At 36.5% G+C, this 15522-nt stretch overlaps 1 non-coding gene across 1 annotated transcript; it reads left to right on the forward strand.

Annotated features, from left to right (window-relative positions):
• The first annotated feature begins 296 nt into the window (after positions 1-296).
• Positions 297-403, forward strand: LOC117279511 (small nucleolar RNA R71). Its single transcript, XR_004509930.1, has one exon. It is a non-coding gene; the product is annotated as a small nucleolar RNA R71 (small nucleolar RNA).
• The last annotated feature ends 15119 nt before the right edge of the window (positions 404-15522 follow it).

Raw genomic sequence — 15522 nt, forward strand, 5'->3', positions numbered from 1 at the left:
TTCCTCAGCTGAGGCTTGACACTCATGAGTAGGCTTGACACTCATGAGTAGGGTTTCCTCTTCCACATATATCACAAACAGCATGGGGCTCATTTTATATCGAAGCTAAGGTCAACTTTCGTATTTCTTTAGCCATAGTATCAAGTTGTACCTGCACATATGTAGTAGCATCAACTTGGTAAACATCACTTGATTTTCTTCTTTCAGCACTCTCAGAGGGCCACAGATTGCTCAATGTTCTACGCGATGCCGGTGTCAATCCTTCCCAAAAATCCTGGAGTTGCATCCAAAGTACAATTCCGCTATGTTGACACCTTCTAACAATCTCCTTAAACCTCTCCCATGCTTCAAAAATAGTTTCAGTCTCTTTCTGGCAAAAAATATGGATTTCTCTTCTAAACTTGCCCGTTTTAGCTGAGGAGAAATATTTATCAAGGAATTTTTTGGTCATCTCCTCCAAGTTCTAATTGATCCACTGGGCAAACTCCAAAGACACTCCTTAGTATCATCTTTAAGTAAAAAGGGGAATGCCCTTAAGTACACTGCATATTATGACACCCCATTGTATTGAAAGGTGTTCATAATCTCCTCGAAGTCCATTACATGTGTGTTTGGATTTTCGTTTGGCTTCCCTCTAAAGACACATCAATTTTGAAGGGTTTGAAGCAACCTTTACTTCAACTTGAAATTGTTTGTTGCAACTGGAGGTGGTCTAAAACTGGATAATCCTTAATTGTAGACTGGTCTAGCATAATCTCCCAGTGGTCTCCCAAGAAAGGGTTGATGTTGATTAAGTTTGAGACCCCTCTCTTCTTCGTATATATTCTATGCATCTCTCATAGCTGCTTCCTCTGCATCCCGTGCAGCTTTTCCGCGTTGTTGGGCTACCTCTCTTGCAGTCAAATCTACATTATCATCACCATTTCCGGACATAGTCTCTTGGGTTGGGGATTGCCCAACCTTTCCTAGCTTCTCAATGAGATCTTTTTCCTTCCTCAGTTGTCGTAGTTTTGTTTCTAACTCTGGCTCGTATGATAGCACTATTGTCGCAGAAGCTTGAGTCATGTACCGACCTTAACCTGTAACCTGCACACAACAAAAGAACACCAAATGTAAAAAGGGAAAAAATAAAATAAAAAGAAAATTTTTTGAATTAGCACTACAAACTATTTCAAACATTATTGATTACCAATCCCCGGCAACGGCGCAAAAATTTGACGAGCTCGAAACACACACTTAAGTTATGACCGCTAGTTAAATATAGTATAGTATAATATTGTATCCACAGATATTGGATTTAAACAGCATTCTTGTAGTTTGTAGCTTGATTGCTATCCAAGATGATCAACAATTGAGATTTCTATGATTTCTAACTACAATTAACTAAGAATCTAACGCTATTGACTAATGACAATCGCAACAAAGGTAAGCAAGGATGTTATCAATGGGAGAAAGTAGGGATTGATAGGATAGGTGAAAGATCATTGTTGGGTTAACTATAAATAATTCACTTCTAATGTTTAAGTGAGTCTCTCGAATTCACTCAATTATTAGTTCAAACGTTCTGCAAAAATGCCTCTCTCGATTATGTTTTAACCTCGCAAGATGAATCAATTTAAGCACGTGAAGATATGCAAGAATGCGTGGATTGGTCTTCAGGAAAACCTCTCCCGATAATCCTCCTAATTAGGTTTAATCAATGATTCAACTAGCCTTTTTCGATTACTAAGAAGAATTAATGAACTCAACCAACAACATAATGCAAAGACATCACAAGTTATACCTCTCTCGATTACATGAATAAGTGAATATAAATGCTAAAATTAAATTATCCAAAAATGGTTCAATACATAAAACTAGAGTTATAATCCTCAAACAATCATCAATACACCAAATCCATCAAACCCTAAAGAGAACTACTCTATAGATATGGAGCAATTCATCACAAATAAAATTAAAGTATAGGAAAACATAAATTCAATCCAAACTAGTATCTTGAGTGAGAAAGGAATGATGAAATCCATGTGGTTTTGCTCCTCCCACCTCCTTAGCTTCCTTCAGTCTAAAGTATGTCAAAAAAGTCTAGAAAATTGTAATTTCTAAACTTCTTCCTGGTAGATTTGCGCATGCTATTGAGATGCAATTGCAATTCCTAAACTTCTTCCTGAAGAACATCTCTTTTGATATCACATGCTTCAAGGTTAAGTTCCCAGTTTTCCTTTTCCCTATTTAGTCTCTTTAATTAATTTAGAATTTTGTGAGACTCTTTTTTGGTGAGATCAAGAATATCTTGTAATTCATTGCATCTTTCACAATAATAAGGTCTTACCACACTAGTTTCACGGCGTGCCATGAAACAGTTTTCTATTGCTTCCTTGCTGCCATCATCTGGTATGTCTTCATCTGTCCAGCAACCTGAGTATTTGTTCATCTCATTTTCGAATATAGTCATGAAATATAGGTTAGTTATTTCTTCATGTTCTGACTTGTCTTAGTCACTCCAACTTCCAAAGAATTTGTTTTTTTTTGAAATCCTCTAGAATATTTTCTTTTGAGATCTGGGCATTCAGCTTGTACATGACCATACTTTCTGCAATCAAAGCATTTCCCATCGGTTTTGTCTTGTTCATTATATTTTCTGGTTCTTCTAGATGACATTCTTCCCTTTTTAGTATTCATATATCTTCTCATTGATCCATTCATATTTCTCAAGACCATAGCAATTTCTTCGTCTAGAGCTTCTACTTTATCGTCTTCAGATCCTTCAATTTAAGTTTTGAAGGTAACAATTTTCTTTTTCTCTTCTTGACGTCATTTTTTGAGATGATTTTCTCAAAGGCGATGAGGTCTCCATGCAGTTCATCATACCACAGTTTGTCCAGGTCTTGAGATTCAAGTGCAACTACTTTTGTTTGCCATGTAGTAGGCTGACTTCATAAAATGTTTCTAACTTGCTAGTCACTCGATTATGATCAGCCAAAAGCTTTTGGATCCCCAATAATTTTACAGAATGGATCGAACATTTCTTCAATGGATTCACCCTCTTTTATTTGAAAGAGTTCATAGTTATGGATCAACATATTTATCCTTGTTTCCTTTACTTTACTCGTTTCTTCATAGGTAACTTCCATCTTATCCCACATTTCCTTGGCCGTATCATAGCTTTAAAATGTTCTAAAATTCTTCTCCACTTATAGCATTGTATAGAAGATTTTGTGCCTTGGCATTGACTGGAATTACTGCCATTTGCTCATCAGAGTAGTCATCTATATCTACTAGATTAGTAGATGTTTGTCCATTTATTTTCTTATCGAACTTTGCTGTTGGAATTGGGTAATCTTCCTTTTTTATCACATGCCATACTTTAACGACTGTAACGACATGACACGGCCGATTATTTTATGTAATTACACCTCGTTTTTCCTTTTGATGCTTTACACATGTGTGTTTATGATTTTATGACTTGCAGGGTTGGTTAGTTTCGTTCCGGGAAGATTTTGGGTTGTTTTGGACCCTTTGATTCTTGGCTTAGAAGCCTAAGTTAGAAATGTTGACCAAACTTTGACTTTTATGAAAAAGTGCCCGGAATAATGTTTTGATGGCTCTGATAACTCCATATCGTGATTTTTAACTTGGGCATATGCTCAGAATTGAATTCGAAAACCCGTACATAGATTTGTGTTGTTTAACCAAAATTTGGTAATTTAAAATTGAAAAGTTTGACGGTAGATTGACTTTTAGCCATCGAGTTCGGAATTTGATTTTGGGAATCGGAATAGGTCTGTTATGCTATTTATAACTTATCTGCAAATTTTGGTATTATTTGGTGTTTGTTTGAAAGGATTCAGACGTTCAGTTGTAATTTTAGAGATTTTTGAACTTTACTTCGAAATTCATGCGTGTTCAATTCGTAGTTTTAGATTTTTTTTTTTTGTTTTGATCGCGGGTGAGTTCGTATGATGTTATTAGATTTGTGTGGATATTTGGTTTGGAGTCTCGTGGGCTCGAATGAGTTTCAGACATGTTTCGGTATAGATTGAAATGAAAATGAATTGCTGGTGTTGCCGGTGCCTGTTATCACAATTGTGAGCACCCGCCTCGCAATTGCGAAGGTGACACTGGGGGCTCTGATGTCACAATTGTGACTGCCCCTTCGCAATTGCGAAGTTAGCAGGAATTGGGTTTAGTTCGCTTTTGTGAATAAATGTTCGCTTTTGTGACAGATCCAGCTTTGCAATTGCAAAGCCTATGTCGCAATTGCAATAATCATTGAGGCTGTAAGGGTTCGCAAATGCAATCCCTCGTTCATAATTGTGAGGGTTCACATTTATGTCACAAATGCGGCATCAACAGCTGGTAATAAGGGCTAGGGGACGGGATTTTTCAACATATTCTCTCATTTTAGAACCCCAAATTTGATAGGAGGCGATTCGGAGAGGGAATTTTCATCTATAAACTTTGGGTAGGTGATTCTAATCTATTTCAAACTATATTCCATCAATATATCTTACATTTAACATATAAATCATGTGAATTCAAGTGAAAATTTGTGAAACTTTGTCAAGTTTTTGAAAAATAAGAATTTGAGTTTTGAGAGTCGATTTGGACTCGAATTTTGAAACTAATCATATATATGAACTCGTGGGGTTATGGGTAGTCAGAATCTACCCTTGGACTCGGGTTTTGATTGGGCAAGCCCCAGTTTGACTTTTGTTGACTTTTTTGAGAAAAGTATAAAGAACATAGCTTTATCTATAGTAATTGATTTTCCTTGCATTGTTTGATGATATTAAGTAGATTTTGGTTAGATTTGAGTCGTACGGAGCCAAATTTTAGGGGAAAAGCCATTTTCGATGGTTAAGCTGGTCTTGTTGGAGTAAGTATCTTGCCTAACTGTGTGTGGAGGAACTATCCCTTAGGATTTGGGATTGATTGTGTCATTTGTGTTATGTGAAAACTGTGTACGCAAGGTGACGAGTGGGTACACGAATTATATGTAGTATTTGACCGATTTAGGTGACTTAGACTATTTCCATGCTTTAACTGAATTGTCATATCATGTTCTAAATTCTCATAGTCAATCTACTCTTACTTGTGTTAGTCTATCCTTACATGCCTTAAATGACTTTGTTAACACTTGTTCTACATCTTACTTGCTATTTTGCTCTTATACATTAGTCGAACTTGTTGCCTCTTTTATTGTTACATGTTATCTCTCCCATTTTTGATTTATCATTATTTGAAGTTATTTGTTACATGTTATCTCTTTCATTGTTGATTATCATTATTTGAAGTTATTGTTACATGTTATCTCTTTCATTGTTGATTATCTTTATTTGAAGTCATCGGTATATGTTATCTCTTCCATTGTGAGTTATTCTTATTTAGTATCATGGTTATACATTATCTTTCTCATTGTTGAGTTGTTGGCTTTGAAGTTGTGAAAGCCGTTATCACATTGAGGCAACGTGTTTATGTTAAGATATCTTTCTTGTTGAGAAATTTACATTCATTATTATTATTGATATTCTTATACACATTGCGGTTGAGCCATGGGCTATTGTTGTGGAAATATTGATATTGTTGATTATTGGCAAGTTGTGACATATGGGCACTTATGGTGCGAGTTGTTATTGTGATGTGATATTGATGCGCATGCGACGGTATAAGGATAAGGGTTAATGTGCATGTGGCAGCCTAAGGTAGGACTTATGTACGTGTTTCTTGTAAGGGAATTACTTGAAGCCACAAAATGTCATAAGGTGGGCTAAAGTGCATGTAGCTATTTCAGGAAAAATATTTTCAATTCTATTTAAATATAAGGCTCACGCGGCGGAATAAGGAAAGATTGTGATTGAAATTGAGAAATGTGAATACGAGGCGATACCTCGGTTGTGATTCTTGTTGTATACGAGCTGGTACCTTGGTTGTGATTCTTGTTGTGTACGAGGCGGTATCTCATCCGTGATTCTTGTTGTTTATCTCATGTTGTAAAGAGTTATTGGTGAAATACTCCTTGTTGCTTTTATTCTTCCTTGTCTTATTAGTTTGCATCCGCATTGGACTTTGGTGGTTCCCTTTAACTGTTTCCATTATGTTATATTTATGCTTACAAATTCTGGTATTACTTTATGTTATTAACTTATTTCGTATCAGTTATTTCTCTACCTTCCATTATTTATTATTTCTCTGCCTTCCATTATTTATCGTTATTATGTTTTCATACTGTTTATTATGTCCTAGTATGTGTCTTGTCCTGGCCTCGTCACTACTCTACCGAGGTTAGGCTTGATACTTACTGGGTACCGTTGTGGTATACTCATACTACGCTTCTGCAAATCTTTATGTGCAGATTAAGGTACGTCTGCCCGTGCCGGACGCTAGGGGTTGATTGAGTAGCTGCCTTTGGAGACTTAAATGTATATCTGCTCAACATCCTCAGGCTTAGAGTCCACTTCTGTTTTAGACATTCTACTGTTTACTTCTTGCTTCAAACATCATAGTATATCGATACTATTACTACTTTCTTGTAGAGCTTACAACCCGTCCCTCCAGGTTTTGGGGAGACTGTTGGCTATTGTACTGTTGAGCTTATTATTATAGTGTGAAGGTTTTATTTGAAGCTTTAGTAGTATTTTTACTATTTCTCTATGCATGTTAGGCTTACCTAATCATAGAGACTAGGTGCCATCACGACATCCTAAGGAGGGAAATTGAGGTCATGACACTTACCTATGATGTTCATTCTTGAAATAGTGCCCCCACAATTACATGGTTTGACATGATCTTTTCTGACTAATTGTTAAGCAAAAGAGTGGAAGTGTGAAACCTGCTCTAGTACCAATTGAAAATATAAGAGGGGGTGAATTATTATGTGTTCTTTTCGCAACTGAGTAGTTGACTGATTTCCTAGTTAGTCAACTAGAGCTAGATGCAAAGTAGATGCAAAGTAAACATAGAAAGTAAATTGCATAAAGTAGATGACACCAGATGTTTTATACTGGTTCGGATTCAATGTGAATTTTAGTCTAGTCCCATTGGGTTGCAATAGGGTTCTCTCTTTAAGTTCCTTGAATTCTTTCGGTACAAGGATGTTGTGGAACATACACCAACAACTTCTCAAAGTATAAGTATCTTTCTATGTTTTGATACAATATCTCTCCAGTGATTTTTCTCTCTTTCCTCTCTCCACTTATTACACAGTAAATCTAGAATAGACTACAATGTTGGTTTGGCATAGAACAAAAAGCTTGATGTTTGTTCTATAAAAGTATATTTCTTCCGTTGGACCTTTGATTGTATATATATGACTTGAGTAAAGATATTCTTGATTGGAGGAGTTCTTTGAGAGATAGGTAACCCAAAGGAATTAATCCATAGAATGAACCATAATTGATTCTTTCCAAGAATAAGGTTGAAACTTTTCTATAGTTGGACCTTGAAACTCGGCATGATAGGCATTGTTTCCTTGATTTGCGTAACTGGTATGCTTTGCAAATCTTCAATATAATGCGTCCGGTGTAATTGTGTCACGCCCCAAACTCAGGGAGCGCGACCGGCGCTTAACCGAGAGAACCCGGCCGAGCAAGCCTGTTAGATTTCCTTCTACCCATACTCATCAATGAATAAAGAGGAGATGTACTCCATTAATCAAACACTGAAAAGATTTTATTAACAACTTCCTTTTCATTCTCATTAGCAGCTTCATTCATAATTTTCAAAATATTACGAATTTCTATAATTAATGAAAAAATATGATTTCCACATACCAACATTTCTAGTCAATTACCAACATCAACCACAACCTACAACCTGTCTACGGAACCTCTAAGTACAATAGAAGAGTAATATGGAAATGCCTGCAATAAGGCTCCTGCTATACCTCAAAATACAGTACATGAGAAACAAAAGATACATGACCCCAAAATGAAGTGGGGCTCACCAAATCAGCTGAAAAGAGTGTACTGCTATCACTGATCATTGTCGCCTGTTGTAGAACCACCTGCATCCATTAAAGATGCAGCGCCCCGGGCAAAAGGGACGTTCGTACTGTCGAATAGCACTAGTATGTATAGCCAACAGTCCTCTTTCAAAATAGAATGCCCATATAAGAAAAGGAAACACATAGAAACAGCAAGTCAGAATCAACAATATCCAAATGTCCAGTTAAAACATAATAATTTTCAAACTATGAACCTCATATACAATTTTTGTTGGCAGATCATTAGCACTGATATACCACCGTCTTTGTTAGCACGGAGTCTGATCATGCCCGATCGGCTAGGCCATCTCCCCACGAACAATGTGGTTTGACATGTGATACGAAAGAAAGTTGTTACCAAGAGTAGTACCACTATGTGCACAACATGATGTCAGATCTCTACCCGATCAGCTAGGCCGCCTCCCCACATATGCCGTGTGGGTTGACTTTTCCAATCCATAATTGTTACCAGTTTTATCCCAATTAAGGGGAATAATATCGCAATTTCTCCAATATTTCAATCTAATACCAAATAAGGGGAATAATCACAATCCACCCCTACACCAGCACGTGTAATTTCAGGCGTGGGCCTTATGACACACCCTTTCTCGGTTTTGCTAATGATGCTCCCAAAACATTTTTTGATTTGATTTGAATACAGAGATAACATAAATACAATTGTACTCACCTCAACATCTTTCACGTTGTATAAATTCTCATTAGTATTTCTAGGCATTCACAACGATAATATTTCCTTGGCTCATTTGGCCATTCACAAGATTCTTTATTCCTGGCACGATGGACGTATTTGATATTCCACACTTTCACCTCTTTCAATTTTAAAGATCACCATCAAATACCAACATATAAAATATTTCAGAAATCATATACTTCAAATCCATTTGTAATGGGAACTTTAAACACAAATGGTTTCTTCCCAAAGAATGGGGCATACCAACCAGCAATAGAAGCACTCATAAAAATCAAAAACAATCAATACACCATTTATTCTTGCAATACTCTTCCACAGAAATGACAATGTATAATTTCAACACATGAGTATGTAAGAACTCGAATCACACTGGATATATTTATAAAGTAAAGCATTAGTTAAAGCAGCCACTTATGGGCATGAATTGAGTACAATAGCTCTTAGGCAATTTTATTTTCGAAGTCATTTTAAACAATTGAGTCGAGGAACATTTCATATTCTTTATTGCATCCTCTCAAATAATTTGCACTACTAGCCACAATCATAACTTAAATTCTTGGTACGTTGGCTACACTCTATAAACTCAATTCACGTATCTCACTTCCAACCATCTTTATAGATTATCAACAATAAGACATTTCCAATCAAGACTTTAGGTACATATATGAGCAGCTAAGAGTCTTAAGATCATTGAGATTTTCACACACAATTTGGCATCATAACCTTTATTTGGAAAACGACTCAAAGACATAGCATTTTAATACACATGTCATTCTTGAACACATTCCCAAAGGATAACATAATGTGATAGGAATATTCGAAACAAGTTTTGATTACACAATTCTCATCACTCTGCTTATTCGGGACAATCGTATTTATTGAGCACAACTCGAAACATAGAATAAGGAACTTGGTACAATCATACTTTGAACTTACGGGAATATCATGGAATTCAATTCTAAGAGATAAAGTTTAGCCAACATACCTCGCTTTGAGCTTTCCTTAAATTACTATAATGTTCCAAAAATTCAAGCAATCCCAATTTATTTTGAGACATAACAAAATTGAACCATAATTAGGAAGATATTCATGGTCTCAGCTTATTTGAGCATTTTATCAAACACTATGTGTGCTAATTTAACTACAAGGTTCTTCTACAAGATTTCATTCACTCCACAACCCAATCTTCACTTATTTGAGCTCAACAATCTTCCCACAAACCTTATTAGTACAAGCATATATAAATAATACTCTTACACCCAAGAATAATACTCCCAATCACCCATCTTTTACCCCAAACTCGAAATTGAAGACTAGGGGTTTGAATCTTACCTCTTAGATAAAGATCTTGTGAGACTTCCTTGTTGGATTTCAAAGCTTGGGCAAGATCTTAATGAACAAAATACTTTATCTACTTCCTATCTATAGAACACTCTCACTTCTCTCTAAAAAACCTCTGATAATTTTCCAAAAATAAGCCCCAAAAGCTATTTATAAAAATGGGGTCGGGTTTTGAAATTAGAAAAATTAACCCTCCGAAAGCAGGGCTGCAGTCGCATAATGGACTGTAGAATGGGTATGCGGGTCGCAAAATGCACCACAAAATCGATGCCCAGAAATGGGCTTCACTGGACAGGTCTGCGACCATTTTTCGAGCGCATAACTACTTCTGTGATCGCATAATGGTTCTACGATCGCAGAATTGGTCGCAGAATCGCATTTTTCCAGCCTTTGGTAATTTTGTCATAACTTCTTGTAGGAATGTCCAAATGATGAACGGTTTGAAGCGTTAGAAACTAGACTCGAAGATCTTTCATTTGATAGGTATATCATCACATAACTCCATATATATATATATATATATATATATATATATATATATATGTAGATATTCGTGGTTAAAGTTGGGTCTTGTGCGTACCCATTTGAAACTTTAGTCTATCATGAAATTTCCAACTTGACTTGGACTTAGGGCTCATCTTGGACCATAAACCATTCTTAATACACCTCATATATATATATATTATCATGATCAGTTGATATCATTCATATAATAGTCCTTGTCTACATAAAAAATAATAGAATTAGCGCACATCAACTTTCTTAATAGCGCTTAATTACATCGAACTTTTGCGGGGTGTTACATTCTCCCCCACTTAAGAACATTCGTCCTCGAATGTTTCACAAGTCACTTCTAATAATAGAGTTACCATCCTTTTACCTCCAGCCATTATACATAGGCGCTTATGACTACATGGGTCTTATACTTCCTTTCCAAAATCTCAACTTACTTATGGCCCTTAAAATTTGGCTATCTTTACAAACTCTTAAAAATTTCGGCAGAGTTTCCCCTGTAACTGGGCCTATCCACCTATTAGATAATCACCAAAATCAACCTATAAAGACATACACAACTTGACAAAGCATCACCATGTATATCAACATCACAAATCTCATAATTACAGGTATTATATTATCAAGAGTGATATCTGGACATGAGCTGCACATATTTAAATCATAACACATAGAAAATACCTTTCAAATCACAATCATTTAACTATAAACTCAAGTGAGAACATTTTATTTCCTTAACACTTTTGGCCCTCAAGGTGGCCTCCTCAACTTATCGACTTCGCCATAACACATTAACAGAGGCAATCTCAACTCCCGAACTTTTCTAACAAGGATAGCAAATAGTTGCTCCTCATAATCCAATTACCTATTAACTTCACCTTCTTAGACATAGACACATGAAACACCGGGTACACAGAGAACAATAAAAGGGAAACATCATACTCATAGTTTGGCCTATTTCCTTCGAGATTTTGTAAGGCCTAATGTGACTACACATACTTTACCTTTATTAACAATTCACATAGCATCCTCATGGAGAAAATATTGAGAATAACCCGTTCACTTTCTTCAACTCTAAATCTCTATGCCGAATACCCAAACTAAACCTTTGGTGACCTCCAATAATTAGTCTAAGATGTGCTAGCTTGAATATGACCATAAGATTTTCTATCCAATATATTTGATCACGGAATGACGCTTCTTATTTGACATGTGACTTATGGGAGGCATAATCGGAAGGATAAAGACATTAGCGTCAGTTATTCTTGGAAGACCATGAGTCATGAAAAGGACAACAACAATTGTTTTATTCCATATGTGTCTTGTTTGGCAATAGTAAGCCTCAAAGAGAAATGGCCAAGTACATGACACCAGTCGCCTCCTGGAGTGTACAGAAAATCATTTCAACTCGAAATGAGAATATTTTGGCACCCCGAATGTGATATGGGTTTCAAAAGGCATGAAATTGCATTACGGTCTTAACATCAACTGACACAAGGAATCTATGTCACAAGCCCATGGGGATGAAAAAGAAGTTGAACACTTGTGAGATTATTATCATTCTCACAACTTAACCTTTGCCCATAGTTGGTCCTATATGAGAGGACCGGAGACATGACAAATTTGTCTTTCAATTTAATATGCTCATCATAAGGCTGCTTAACTTTCAACCTCACACAAGTGAAATCATGTAGCTAGGACATCTTAATGTTGGCATGAAGTCATGTATTGGTTAGAGAGAATGAACACTTTGCTGTGAGCTAGGCATGTTTTGCCATAACAACTCTCAAGCTCCAATACTAGGCCACTTCATGGGAAACTACAATGTTAGGAACAATGTGAGTTACTCACTGAGGCATGATCTAGGTGGACATAAAAGTCATACTGAGATGGGCGAACAAAAATATCTTCTTGTGACAAATTCATGAAAACCTCAACTTCCTGAGAAACGTTATACATACAAGTGACCATTTCAATTGACATGTACACATATAATAGGTGTTGAGATATGCCCTCATGTTACTAGATAGTGAAAAAGATTCATGATACTATTCATAAAGGAGTAAAGTGACTGTTCCAACCATAGGAGCCACATACACAGAAGAGAAAGAATTGCTCGACAATGATCTCAACACTAGGTTGTCTTACATTGGATTTGATACCAGATAGGTAAACTTTATGACTTTGCATGCATAAGCACAAGTGAGCAGATGTTATCCATTTGAATCAAAACGTTCTCTAAGAAATTCATCAGGCATAGCCCCTTGTTGAGAATTTAGGAAAGCAAGTGGGAAGTATTAATCCTAGAGTTATAACTCAATTTCAAGGACATAATTGTAGAGCTCAATTCCGCAGGAGGTTGTAAATAAGAGAATTTATGATAGATTGGCTTCACGAATAATGCGTCTCGTTAAGAAAGTATGCAATGTTTTGTGATTCAACATTTTGGTTAAGACCATATTTATGTAGGCCTCTTCAATATGGATGTACATATACAACAAGGAAAATAATGTGGTGTTCATAATGATGTACTAAGGAGTGACTTACTTGATGACTTTAGATTGACAGGGCAGTACCTTAATTGATGCCCCTCTACTCCACATCCAAAATATACATTAGTACCATACTGACATACCCCCGAGTGACATCTCATACACTTCACACGACGAGGATGGGGTCCGCTGAACAGACTCGCCCCACTTACCTGACATTTACCCTTTTTGCATACATCATAAGCATTCCTCTTAGTCTTCCTCCAAGCCTTCATGGTGGGAGTAACAATCTCTGTAACAGCTCGTTGTATGGACTTTTGGAATTGCCCAAATCTACCACCCCTAACACGCTTCTGAGCATGCTCACAACATGATGCAAAATATTTTCGCCCGCATTTTCGGCAGACCTAGATGGATACCTAAGGGAATTGGTTCTTCTTGTGCCCCCTCTTTACACAACCATAACATGTTTTAAGAATCATCTAACAAAAACCCTAGTGGCTATTATTTCATATGAAACATTCCGGCTTATTGGTACAAACAATCCTCTTCCGTTTCTTACGTTCTCTCACCACATGATCTAGTGTCGTGGTGACATTAATAGGAACATGGACATTTTCCCTAGCAACTGGATCTTTCATTTCCTTCTTGTTGTCTCGAACCCGTGGGTTACTCATATGAAAAATGAGACATGACGAGGAAATTGGCTTCCTATCTTGAGTTCTATCGCACGATCTGGAGTATCAAAGAAGTGTGAATTTCCTAAATGTCCAAGTAGCCTTCTCATTATAGATGTGGTCGACAGCACACCGACAAGAATGACTCTACTAGACACGGCTCCGAGACATCCTAGGATACTTTAAAACCTTAGGCTCTGATACCACGTTTTTTACGCCCCAAACTCGGGGAACACGACCGACGCTCAACCGAGAGAACCACGCCGAGCAAGCCTGTTAGATTTCCTTCTACCCAGACTTATCCATTAATAAAGAGGAGATGTACTCCATTAATCAAATACTGAAAAGATTTTATTAACAACTTCATTTTCATTCTCATTAGCAACTTCATTCATAATTTCTAAAATATTACGAGTTTATAGAATTAATTAAAAAATATAATTTCCAAATACCAACATTTCTAGTCAATTCCCAATATCAACTACAACCCACAACCTGTCTACGGAGCCTCAAAGTACAATATAAGAGTAATATGGAAATGCCGGAAATAAGGCCCCGGCTATACCATAAAACACAGTACATAAAAAAAAAGGATACATGACCCAGAAATGAAGTGGTGCTCACCAAATCAGCTGAAAAGAGTGTACTGCTATCATTGATCAATGCCGCCTGTTGTAGAACCACCTGCATCTATTAAAAATGCAGCGCCCCCGGCAAAAGGGATGTTAGTACTGTCGAATAGCTCTAGTACGTATAGCAAAAAGTCGTCTTTCAAAATAGAATGACCATATAAGAAAAGACAACACATAGAAATAGCAAGTCACAATCAACAATATCCAAATGCCCAGTTAAAATATAATAATTTTCAAAATATGAACTTTATATATAATTTTGGTTGGGAGATCATTAGCACCGATATACCACCGTCTTTGTTAGCGCGGAGTCCGATCATGCCCGATCGGCTGGGCCATCTCCCCATGAATAATGTGGTTTGACATGTGATGCGAATGAAAGTTGTTACCAAGAGTAGTACCACTATGTGCGCAACATGGAATCCGATCTCCACCCGATCAGCTAGGCCGCCTCCCCACATATGCCGTGTGGGTTGACTTTTCAAATCCACAATTGTTACTAGTCTCATCCCAATTAAGGGAAATAATATCTTGATTTCTCCAATATTTCAATTTCATCCCAAATAAGGGGAATAATCACAATCTATCCCTACACCGGCATGTGTAGTTCCAGGTGTGGGCCTTATGACCCACCCTTCCTCGGCTTTGCTAATGATGCTCCCAAAAATATTTTTGATTTGATTTGTACACAGAGATAACATAAATACAATTGTACTCACTTCAACAACTTTCACATTGTATAAATTCTCATTAGTATTTTCAATCATTCACAACGACAATATTTTCTTGGCTCATTTGGCCATTCACAAGATTCTTTATTCCTGGCATGATGGCCGTATTTGATATTCCACACTTTCACCTCTTTCAATTTCAAAGATCACCATCAAATACTAACATATAGAATATTTTAGAAATCATATACTTCAAATCCATTTGTAATGGGAACTTTAAACACAAATAGTTTCTTTTCAAAGAATGGGGCATACGAACCAGCAATAGAAACACTGATAAAAATAAAAACAATCAATACATCATTTATTCTTATAATACTCTTCCCCAGAAATGACAGTATACAATTTTAACTCATGAGTATGTAACAACTCGAATCACACTGGATATATTTATAAAGCAAAGCATTAGTTAAAGCAGCCACTTATGGGCATGAATTGAGTAC

The sequence above is a fragment of the Nicotiana tomentosiformis genome, chromosome 5, assembly GCF_000390325.3.
Source record: "Nicotiana tomentosiformis chromosome 5, ASM39032v3, whole genome shotgun sequence".
In the NCBI taxonomy this organism is placed as follows: Eukaryota; Viridiplantae; Streptophyta; class Magnoliopsida; order Solanales; family Solanaceae; genus Nicotiana; species Nicotiana tomentosiformis.